The following is a 13,041-nucleotide window of genomic DNA, read 5'->3' on the forward strand; positions in this document are numbered from 1 at the left end:
TTCCACTAGGGTGCTTTTTCACCCATTTGAATGTTGTTTCCCCCGCACTGAGTGATTTTCCCATATTTGTTTCTCTACTTATCTAGTAAATCACATGATTTCACTCTAGGGGTTTTTTTGGAGTGATTTGGGAAAGTTTAATATTTCTATTTCTTTTTCCTTTATCCAATCTATCCATCCTAGATTATGGATTAAGATAATGATCTCATTTGTTCTTTTGTTCTTTCCAGATAATTTCTTCCAATACCATATTTAATTATTTCAAATTCAAATAATTACATTATCATAGTTTTCCCCACAAAGAAATGTTTGGCCATCATGCCATTACTATGAGTATCTAAACTACTAAATAACAACGTTTTAACTATTATAATTTCTAAAATAGAGGGGCATTACATCTAATATAAAAAATCCAAAAACTATGTACAAATGAAAACAAATTTAGGATTAAAATGCCTAAAAGGGAGAAACCCGTGAGCCCTTGTCTAAAGAATAAAACAATTTTAATATGGTTCATAATTCACAAAAGTTGTAAACAACAAAATTAAATGCTAGTTGCAATTTAAACACCACCCAAACCTCAAACATTGCCAATATGACTCGTAGCTCAATCGTTTCCTTATGATTCTTCTCCAAATAGGCGCTGACTGCCTGACCACAAATTTTGTCCTGACCTCAGCTACAGTTTTCTTCCGACTCTAGACAAACCGAAAAAATTGAAATGGAGATAGATGCCCCTATTCTAAATTTGATTTTTTTTTAAATGTGCACTCACAATTGTGGCTCAAACATGTTCCTCTATGCATAAAATTTACGAAGAACATACATTACAACATCCCACCCTTGGAAACTTAGAATACTCGTAACAATGGCCTCAAAAGTTCTGCAATACTTGAAACTTGAATTTTATTGCCGATTCTTTTATGTTTTTGTTTTTCTAGTTGACAACTATCTGAAAATGTGATCTCTCATCACTTAAAGTATAACTTTTATACCAATAAATTTAGCATTTTGAAGAAAAAAATTAATAAAACCTATTTTCCCTATGACAATCGACTGAAAGTAAAAGGAACATAAAAAATTGCATACACGAGTCTTCTAAAATGCAAACAAGCATCAATTTCTGACATCGCAATGCATCACACTCGACACTCGCCTAAGATCAGATTTATTTTCTTCCAGAGCTAATCATTTATGTCAGTAGAACTTCGACCCCACGACTATCTAAAACAACACGATGTGCAGTTGGATATGCCACCTTGCTCACGAGGCTTCTAAAAATCCAAATATCTCTATACTCCTGACCTCACAAGTTTCAGAGTAAATTCCAGTAAATCTTCATCGTAACCGCTACAGAAAATTATGGAATGAGAGTCCACGGAGAATTTAAAACCATAACATATGGAATCGGGGTCAGCACTTTACCCATAGGTCTTCCACAAATGCAAATATGGGCCGACCTCTCACCTCACTTTGGTTAGTCAATATTGGTTTATTCTTACAACATTGCATCCAAACCATCGAAACCTGAGTCAAAAATGTATTTAATACTTCTAACCCAGTAAAATAGAGTTTTCTTATAGAGAGAACTTAAAAACTTACCAGCTTTTCGCCACGAGAATTAAACAATCCGGTTACTCAAACAACTCTTATGCTTTAAATTCTAAAGCCTCGCCTACAAATTCTGTGAAACAAAGAACCATTAGAACTCCAAATTATGCACCACAACCATTAAACTAGAAAATAATGTTCGTAGATTTACCTGTCCAATCGTCATCGACAAGTTTGGCAAAGTTGCATCTTGCCACATAGCCGAACAACTTCAGCATATCATATAAAAAACTTACTACACACCCCCACTAAAGTAAAATAAAAACTCACTTGTTAACAAGAAAAACCTGACAACGCACAAAAAACGCAAGCACAGAAATAGGGAATCCAACCTCAATGAGTGTCACGACACCAAGAAAAAAATAAAACAGACACTTTGAACAACAAAAATAGCTAAATCCGCTTCTCAGTGATCCATTAAACATAATAATAAATTCTCCACCAACACTCTTGAAATAAAATTAACACCACCATTGCTCAAAGCAACCCAAGTTAACTTCGAGTTGTACAAATGTTCGTCATTCCCTGTATCTTCACTGTTAAATACGATCTACCGTGCATGGCAGGATGACATTGATCCTCGAATTCCAAAACTAGGGATGCGGTGGTGCTCTGATATCACAAAAAAATTTAGCCAAAAACCTAATACTAACTATGAATATTTGAAAAATTATACTAGTACGAACAAACTAATATCTTTGAATCGACCATAAATATTACTACATAAACAGTGACATAATAATTTATTTAACTACCGCTTTAATATTTAAATATTTAAAACATATATTCAAGTAACTTTATAATTAATTTAAATTTGATTCATAAAATTTTCATATGTTCAAATCGAAAGCTCCACCACTATAAATATTATCTAGCCTACAAACCTTTACAACCTTTGAACTTTCTCCACACGGCAAACGTTTCACTCGAATATTGGGTAAAAAGGTCTTTCTCATAATGATTTAATGGAGATGAGGATAATTCCAAATTTTGTTCAGGTCTAACATTCAACCAATTTTTCTTAAATTTGTTATAGGTAATAGATTAATTTACGTATTACCACTTTCAATTCATTTAACCCTTTTAGATATCAAACAAATTAACTTACCTATTACCATTTTCAATTCATTTAACCCTTTTAGATATGATTGCGGTAACATATATATAGGATAGAACCATGCAACTGATTCCTTTCCAAAACGACTCGGTGGCTGGGGAATCTTGAATCTGCGGCGATTTGGATGGGCGTTGATGCAGAAGTCATTGTGAGGGGTTTATTTGGAGACGAAATATGGGGCATATCATTAGACATAGTACCTAAAGGACAAAGAGTTCACTGTTTGGATGTGCCTAGGGTTCATTGGGACTACCTCGGGATCAACCATTTGGCTCAGTTTCAAAAAACTCAGAAAATGTTTTTTGCAGAACCTGTGTTGGATACTTGGTTCTCGGCACCGGATAATGATCGGACTAGACCATATTCTTGGCATGGGAAGGGACATCAGCATATCAGATGGCCTTATACAATGTATCAACAGTCGTGGGATCTTCTTTTGGAACCAAGTCATTAGAGAATGGCATGGTTATATTCCAATATGGAAAAGAGTGTGGGAGTTGGGCTTGGAGGGCCAGATGGAACGAGAATGGGAGTAGATCGAGACAGGTATGAAACTAGTTGGAGTCATTCAAGAGGCAAGCGGAGATCAGATTGCTTGGATAGGCAAGATGAAGGAAGGAGGCATAGTGGTGGTTGACGTCTATAATGCTCTCTCCTACCAGGACGTACACAATATTGAGGTATGTTGGTTTTATAAGTATTGGAAAACTAATATTCCCACTAAAATCATACTATTTCTTTGGCTGGTTTGGAAAAACAAGAACCTAACATGGGAGAACCTCCAAAAGAGGAATTGGCTGGGCCGAGGGTTTGTATAATGTGCAGGAATGTAGCGGAGGACAATGTTCATATTTTTTTAAAGTATCCTATAACTATATAGTTTTGGAGTTATATTGCTAGTTTCATTGGTTTCACATACAACCAATATGATAACATCACTGACTGCTTGATTTGGTGGAGTAAACAAAAATCCCCATGGCGGACAATCCCACTAGCTTTATTTTGGGAAATATGGCGATGGCACAATAGAATTATATTTGAGAACTGCAAGGAAAATGATATGTTGGTGATCGAGAACTGCAAGGAAAATGATATGTTGGTGATGGATCGTATTATTAGATAGTATACCTTTGGAAAATAACACGATAGTGGGCCCAAGAAGACTATTAATAGGAAGACAGACCCTGGGATTGAGTATCTAGTGGGTTTTTTTGATGGTGCGGCACAAAGGGGAATTTGTGGATGTGGCTTTTGGATCGCTATATCAAAGGAACAAGAATTCTGGGTCCATTGGGCTGCTCCCAGGGGCACGAATATGAAGGCTGAAGTGATGGGTCTATGGGGTGTCCTTCGATTTACATACTATCTTAGCATTCCCTCCATCCACAGTTTTGGGGACTCTTGGAAAATCATTGACCATGTACTGGGAAACACAATAATATATCAACCAATCCTTTATTGTTAGCTTAGACATGTTGAGAATCTTTTGGCCTCTTTCAGAGACTCAACGATTCTGCATATTGGATGAGAGTTGAATCAAAATGTGGATCTGATGTGTAAGATGGGGCTACAGGATGCACTTGACGAGATGCATATTGAAATTAAGTTGGGTGACAACATAGTAGATGCTGGGGTGCTTCCACTTCCAGTATAAAAATCACTCTTTGGATGAGAACGCAAGTGCTAATATTTGGTTTCTTTTGTTATATCCAGTTGCGGGCATTAACACTGTTTATATTACTTTTATATGTGCATGGTATACATTACAAGTAGACATATGGATGATTTCATTTTTTATTAAAATGGAACAATATTTAGTACAATTATTTTTTGTATATGACTACCTCTAGGTACATAGGCACATAACTTAGATAGATCTAATGTATAGCTGAGAATGGACTGTTACAGTGATAATACAAGGAATGAATTATGATGATATTGACACTATAAAATGCTATATGTATTGCTTTTTCTTGGATATATAAAAATGTTTTTTGTTACTGAAAAAAATGGTTTCAAAATAACAATAGATATTAATCTAAGTATTAAAATATTTTATAATATATCTCATATTTTCTATATAGTAAAAATAAAAATAATTAAATTATAACATTTATTTAGATTATTATTTTTATTAGTTTAATATATATAATCAGAAATTGGCTTTATTTTATCATGATAATTTTAAATTTATAAATATTTATTGTTATAATATCATGTTTATCAATACATATATTTACTCTAAGACACGCAGATACATAAGAGATAGAGATATGATATTTTCTTACATAATTAATTTGAGATCAATTAAGTAAAAAGGCATAACTAACTTGGATATAATCTAAATTGTGAGTAGTGATATGAATATTTTACTATGTTACATAAGTTTTTGAAATATGGAAAAATTAATAACTTTGGTACGGGTGTCAGGTATAGCTAGACGTTTCCTCTAAATTTACAAAAACCACTCATCAAAAATAATAATATTATATAATAAAAAACAAAAAATATTTGAAAAAATTACACACCAACTAAAAATGATTTCTTTATTCAAGCATTTACTTCTTTCAACCAACTGCTTCATGAATAAGTTAAACCACTATTCTTTCTTGCACTTACATTTCTACTCAGCAATATAGATTGTCTATAAACTTTTTTACTGCACTCAATTACAGAATAGAGTGCAAAATAACTGTAGAAAAATGTGCACAAATGTACCAAGAGAATGCCTACACAAAACGCCCCATGAATTAGGATATCTATGTAAGTTGATTTGATTAAAAGTAGATATGAATAAGCTCACCAAACTTGTTTTGTTTTATTTTATAATGTGTTTAAGTTTTTTTTCTTATCTCACGATCAATCACCCTGAATAGTTCGAAATAAGTTGAAACAGACTACCATTATGATATTCAATAAATATCATATTGTTTAACCAGCAGCATGAAACTCATGTTGGTAAACTATCTCAACTTGATGAAGTCATCTTTTGTTAACACGAAATTTGTGAAAGATAAAAATTGACTTGTTCTCAAAACTTATTGGTACACGTCAACTTGGGAATGCCCGAATTCCAAAAAATCAATCAACACCGCTCCCGGAACTGTACCAGCTTTAGTTGTCGTTTTTGCTGAAAATATAACATTTTGGTGCAGTTCTAAAGCTCGCTAGGAGCGCCGGAATCATTAGAATGGGTATTGGAATGGGTTTTCTACAGAATTGTACACACACAAGAATGAATAACAGAGGGAAAAGCTTGAATCAACTACTACTAATTGATCATATACCTTATTGAATTTGCAGGATGACGCGGATTTCTATGTTTCTAAGTGATTTACAGTATACAAGACCTATAACAATGTAACAACTTTTATTAATAAAAGATGGTTAGTTTATTTCTTCGTGAAAAAAAAATGGCCCGGATTAATTGCAGTAATCATGATCTGAAATTCAACTCGAAGAATTAGTTAGTTAGAAACATCACGAACAAAGCAATCGGATCAGTGCACATTATATATATTCATATCGTCCGATTCAAGTTTCAGACACGTCTTTCTTGACCTTCCTGACCCACCAGAGAACACTCGGTTCAACGCTGACCTCGGAGAATGGGGTTCTTCGTGTGATTGGGATGCCCATCACATTATTGAACGAAAAATATTATTTAGTACTCTACAAATATTTGGCAGAGAATTAAAAAAATACTAAACATATTAATATTTTGTTAAGTTGAAGTTTTTGTCAGAATTTTATGGCGAAAATTACATCATAATTCATTTGTGGATGTGTTTGGAACCAACTAGTGTGGTTCATCATCAAGACAAGTTGAAGAACGAGAACATGACAGCGATTTAAATAGAGAGAGCAGATCATACAACGACTATTTATGACCAAGAAACGACTATATTTGACCAGGAAATTGCTATAATTGACCATAAAACTTTACTGGACCCAGAAATAAAGATAGAGAAATTCAATTAATTTGATTAAATTTAACTGATATTTAATGAGTAAAAAATAATAATAAACTTATTATTAAAATTATATATAAGAATACACACTAATATTAATAAATAAATTAAAACTGTTTATTAAAAACTTACCTACTTAATTAGACTAAAATTATTTTAAAGTTATTAGTTCTTATTCATTTATATTATTCTTTAGATTTTTACTTCATTAGGATGAAACTTATTATATTAATTATTACTTTATATTAAAAATTAATTAAGTCTTAATACAGATACAAGAGTCAACAAATATTCTACATAGTAAGGAAAAAATTGCAAGTGTTTCGTTTGAGATATAAATACAATATAAAAACTTCAAGCAATTTGTATGATGAAGTTAGCATTTATGGATAATTTAAGAGCTTAAAATTCCACTCTTGAAGCTCATTTAATGGTTAAGAGCATGTGTTTTCTCTTAAAAGGTCACAAGTTCAAAACATGAGGAGGGTAGAGTATGTATGCCTTCGTAGACTTAGCAGTCAAATAGCTGTGCAGAAATAGGTATGTATGCCTTCGTAGACTTAGCAGTCAAATAGCTGCGCAGAAATAGGTCCTTGTCCCATAAATAAAAGAGTATCTTACACCAATTTGATGTCTAACTTAGCTGTGACCTTTAAAATAGATATTATTATTATTAATAAATTAGAATTTCGGGAAAGATTTACCAAATATTCGGAGCGATCCATACCTTCGACCCACGATAAATATGGAATTAGAGTTTCCACAAGGATTTACCAAATATTCGGAGCCGTCCATACCTTCGACCCATGATAAATATGGAACAGCCATCGTAGCTTTTCAGTAAGAAATATGGTCCATCTGTCGAAAATTATGTTTCGGTAAGGTAATAATTACAGTTTTTTTAATTATCTAATATGAGTACAAAGTAATCTAATTTTTTCCCGTAAGGTAATAATTACAGTTATTTTAATTATCATATTTAATATGAGTACAAAGTAATCTATTTTTTCATTTTTCATTTTTCATTTTTTTGTTTTTCATATAAATTGATGTTATTTAGATATTTTATATAATTATTTAATTCTTTTTATTTTTAGATTGTAAAAACAATATTTTGACAGACAAAGAAGTATTACAAACTTTTCTACATGAAATTTTACAATGATATTCTGTGCTTTTGAATATTTATTTCTAAATTATGGTTTCACATCCTTTTGAGTAGACTAATCGTTCAAAAGAGAATAATAAATTAAATTTTTTTGTTGGCTTGTGATAAGGTTAAAAGTATATGATAAGCGTAATGAAGTTACTTAAGGTAGGTTGTGTCGGTATTGTGATATGGTGAGGTTGTAACTTTTGTATGGTGAGTGGTTAAGAAAAAAAAAGAAGATTTGGGTAGGGTAGGTGCGGTTAACGAATCGTTTTTGTGTTACTAATTCAAAGTATATTCTTATTTTATAATTAAAAATAATTATTAATTTAATTATTTTAGAAATAATAATAAAATATTATTTAATTGTTATTATAATAAAATTAATAATCATAGTTATTGGTACACAATAAATTGAAAGACAAACATATAAGGGTTTGTTATTTATTATTTACCATATATATAATATTTTTATGACTTTTGGTTTCATATTTCAAAAGGTTTTTTTAGATTTCTCATGACTCCTAAGTTTATTTCAAGCTTTTGACCTTTCTCTCAAGTTAATAAGCCAAAGTTACATTAACCAAATAGGATTATATTTCCAACATCCTTTCCCCACATACAATTTGAGATGAAATACAAAGGTGGATAATGGCCAATGATTGGATGTGCTCTTTGAATATGGTAGTTTAAGGAATAGCATAAATGAAATCGATAGTAGAAGCCAAAGTTTTATTCCATTTGTTGTTTAAGGATGGCCACGAACTTTGGAAAATGACTCAATGTAATTCATGGAATGATTCTGAATCTCGCTACGAGTAAAATTATTTTGTGAAATGGAAGTACTCCATAATCGTACCTTAAAGATGAGAAAAAACTAATGAAATGGGTAGCTGTTGAAGACCCGAAAATCGTTGCAACAACATTGGGGGATAACCACCCGGTCCGGACCTTAGTACAACTCCTTTTCCGTTTGAAATGGTGGCTCCGACTGGGGATAATGGGACCAGTTTCCCAATAATGGATAAACGGGATGAATGGATGATTGTTTAACTAATCTAATGATAGGCGAATAACTTAATCTATTGACAGAATAAAATAACTACTACTAATCCTGGGAATGGTTATATTTCTCTAAGTGAAGCGCTTGATGATCTATGTTTTCAAACAGGCATATAGATGACTCCATCGGACAGGCATAGACATTAATTCATTCAATGATTACTTTACTTAAGTAGTTAAGCAACGCGATTAAAACAATAATACTACACTCATCATTTATATCATCGACACATATATGATTAAAAGAAAAGCATACCATAAACATCCAATAGTGGGAAGAATACAGAACTGTTGTTAAAACGCATACATATATCTGATAATAGAAAAGGAAATCAGATAACAATTCATATGAAAAGAATGGAATCAGAGATAGATAATAGTACCATATGAGCTGATAAAATACTCCCAATATCAATCGCTATCTGTGATTCTTCCTTCAACACAGAGATACTTTCAAACAAAGACAATAGTGCACATTTGCAGAAAAGCTACCATGTTGAATTTCGAATAACTGGTCCAATTTTATAAAAGAATATGGCTGAAGCACAATAGTGTGACTTCAGTATTTAAGTCAAGTACAAAACTTTACGACCCTTTCCAAAACAATGAAAGGGTCTATAAATACCTAATTATGATAACTATCTATGAAACTGAAATCCTACTAAACTGGTATCAATCAATTTTGATCATATTTTCCCTCAGCGATCTGGCAGTCGGCGGCATGAATCATCAAGTAGGCTGCTTGCCTTTAAATCTGAGCTAACTTGTAGCAAGCATTGGCTCCACTTCGGGTGGTTTGTTGAGGCAAGAGCTGAGCTGGGCGGTTTATGTGGCATCCTGAATATCGGGGATAATATACCCGATTTCATATGTAAGGCACTTGAGGGCGGCTCTCTACGAGTGTGGTTTTACCAAGAAAAACCAATATGTGTCCCAGGTTAAACTGTTAATCCCAGCGATTAACCTTCCTTTCTCCTCTAAATTTGGATAACATGATTGCTCCAATGTATTTGTTGTTGTCAATTTCCCTGGTGTGCATTGGGAGATCATGTTTGATAAGTAGAGAGTGTTATTAACTAATTCAACCAGATTGCTTGAAGTTAATTTGCATCTCCAAACCGCCCTCTCAACTTTCATTAACTGGGACTGCCATTCTGTAAAGAGTATATCTTTATATGACTCCAGTATTCTTGGTAAATTAGCCGCTTGCCCTTGATCTGTATCTTGCCAATCGAGAAATGCAGCTATCGTTTCTTCGACCTGATACAATTTAGTCCTAGCCTTGTCTACTTTATTACTTATGGATGTCGTTAACTCACATAGGGGCTCTACCTGGGCGATTTGTTGACATAGAAGCTTAATTTGAGCTATCAATGCAGTATTTATCTGTAGTGCTTCTGTTCTGAATTCGGCCACTTGTGGAACGCCCTTTGTCTTTTCAATTTGTGCTGATAATTGAGCAATTTGCTCATCTTTAGATTTCAGCATTCTCTCATTCACCACCTTCAGTTGTGCTAAGGCTTCTGACAATTACTTTTTCTTCTGGATTGCGCTTTGATCGACCCGTTGTTTCTCTGCCTGTAGTTGTTGAGTTAGTTGATTATTTAATTGTTGTTGCGTCAACAACTGTTGTTCTGCCTGCTCCGCTTTTGTTTTGCTTCATTTAACTGTGCCTGCAATGAAAATATTTCTTGGTCCTTTGTTTTTAGTAAAAGGCTTACCTCTGATGCCTTATCTATTGTTGTTGCCGAATAAGCTCCCGCATACTGTGATAGTTTTGTCAGGTCATCGAAGGGGTCAAATTCCTCCTTGGAAACCACATTGCCCGTGACAGTTTGCTCTGGAAAAAGGGAAGGTTGATCAATCCTTCTTCTTTTCCTTTGTCGCTTAACCACCGCTTTATGCCTTGGGCTGTAGAAGACATCCATGGGAGGAATATCTTCTACCTGCAAAATGATCTAGTCGGAGGGGTCTTTCGGTATCATCTCTACCTCTTTAGAAATGGGTGGGCCGCTGGTTCCACTAAGAACCTGTGATGAAGTGATTTCTAGTGTGTCCGTTACCTTAGAAGTGTCTGAGTCCTTTGAACATTCCAAACCACTAATAATGGAATCAAATTGCTTCCATTCCTGGAGCAATTTAGGGTCAATATGAGTATCCACATTGAAATCAATGGTGGTTTGTTTTTCCTTTTCAGCTTGGGTCTCCTTCCGCACTTTTTCCTCCTCTCTCTTCTGCTCTTATTCCTGCTCTTTCTTTTGCCTTTCCTCATGTTCTCTCTTCTGCTTTTCCTCTTTCTCTCTTCTCTGCTTTTCCTCCTGTGCTTTCTCTTGTTCTTTTGTTATAACTGGAGGTTCCTTTGACTGTTGCCGATCAGGCTCACTTGACGATGTCGCTAGTAGATCTAGAGGCAGAGTTTGCAACCTCTGTTCTCTAAGTTTATTAAATTCAGTCAACCCTTCATCATTATATTTCATTTTGGCGAATGCTTTAACCTGATTTATTGTCTCAGCTGAAGAGAACAGGTCGTCAAACATATCTTCTTTATGATCAAATTTTGTCAATTTGGCCTGTTCTAGTGCATTATAGGCAACTTTGTTTGGATCAAATGGCCTATTTGGGAGAGTAGCTAGAGTTAATGATTTGATCTTCGTGGCTTCCTTTTCTGCATGTTTGAGATCATGCAGAGTATAGACACCACATCTCAAGGGAAAAGAGGGCCAACCCTGCTTCTTATTTTTCTTGAGAGTCTGTGTAACACTCTCAGCCATAATCTGGTAAGAGATTTCTCTTGCCAACAGTTTATCTGGTATGTATAAAGGGAGAACATGAGGTTCAGCTTGGCTCCCGAAAACTCTTATATAAGTGAATTTCCCCTCTCCAAACCATCTCCCTACTGCTGTTAAATCAATCCTAGCTTGGTCGGAAATCTTGGGAATGGGTTTTTCAAAAATAGAATAATAAATAGGCACCATAAAGCCATTGCAGACTTGGTAGAGATGGTGCTTGTAAGAGGACTTCCATAATTTCTGATGGTATATGTGGATAGTCGTAGGGTCTTGTGGCGTCCACCTCCAGCCGAGCACAGGAAATTCATAATTGAAACACAATGTATCTAAAATATATGCACTGTAATAGAATGGGGGAATTATCCTTTCAGAGATGGAAGTCTTATTCCTAAACTCAAGAACAACTTTGGCTAGTTTATCTGAGAGAATAGTGGCCCAATCCATTATTATACTGTTGCATGCAGCTTCCATTAAGGGGACCATTTCTATAGTGAAATTAGCAGAGTCATGCAATCCCCACAATCTACACATCATTATTCCAGCATAGCAATACGGAGAAGCCAGGGAATCAACTGAGTACTTACTAGAAGACTCATGTTTGTGCTTTGCCGGATTTTGTCTCCAATCCCGGATGGGTTCGGATTCAACTTCATTTTCGTTTGCGAATTTCTCCAGGAACGCCTTATTATATATCTTCTCTGGCTCAGGCAAATGATACATTTGTCTCAAATCATCAGCTTTAAATGACCCGAAAATTCTCCCGTCTCTGGTGCTGAAGGTTCTATCGAGAATTGGGATTTCTTCAATTGCCCACCGCACTACATCTGTGTATGGGAGAATTTTCTCCCTAGATGCTATCCGGTGAAGGAAGGAGTCAGCTAAATCCTTAAGAGTACCCTCAGATTTCCGAGTAGAATCTGCAGTAGCTTCTACTGTTGTCACTTTAGGTTCTTCGATTTCGATCAAGTTGTAGGTACCCTGCCAAGTAGTTTTGCCGAGACCAGAACATGTTGTATCCGAAATTAATCCTCTCTTTTTGTCCACGACAGCTTGTCCTACAGCTGGCGCAGCGGAAGCGCCTGTGGTCTTCTTGGATTTCTTCCCCATTTTGCTTGAGCTTTCTCCTTTGGATGAATTCTGCACAGAGGCGAAAATAAACTTAACACAGAGATATGCCAATGAAAATCCAATATGGGAATGATATATTGATCAAAGCGTGCTGAGAGATTAACTCTAAAAATGGATGCAGATACCATCCATGGGAAGATCTTACAATTACATTAAATGGCCGTTTAAAACCTGCCAATCCTTAAATGCCCATTGTATCATTATTCGACCGAA

The sequence above is a fragment of the Pinus tabuliformis genome, chromosome 9 (assembly GCF_031772625.1).
Source record: "Pinus tabuliformis cultivar Carrire ecotype Pingquan chromosome 9, CPIR1, whole genome shotgun sequence".
Lineage (NCBI taxonomy): Eukaryota > Viridiplantae > Streptophyta > Pinopsida > Pinales > Pinaceae > Pinus > Pinus tabuliformis.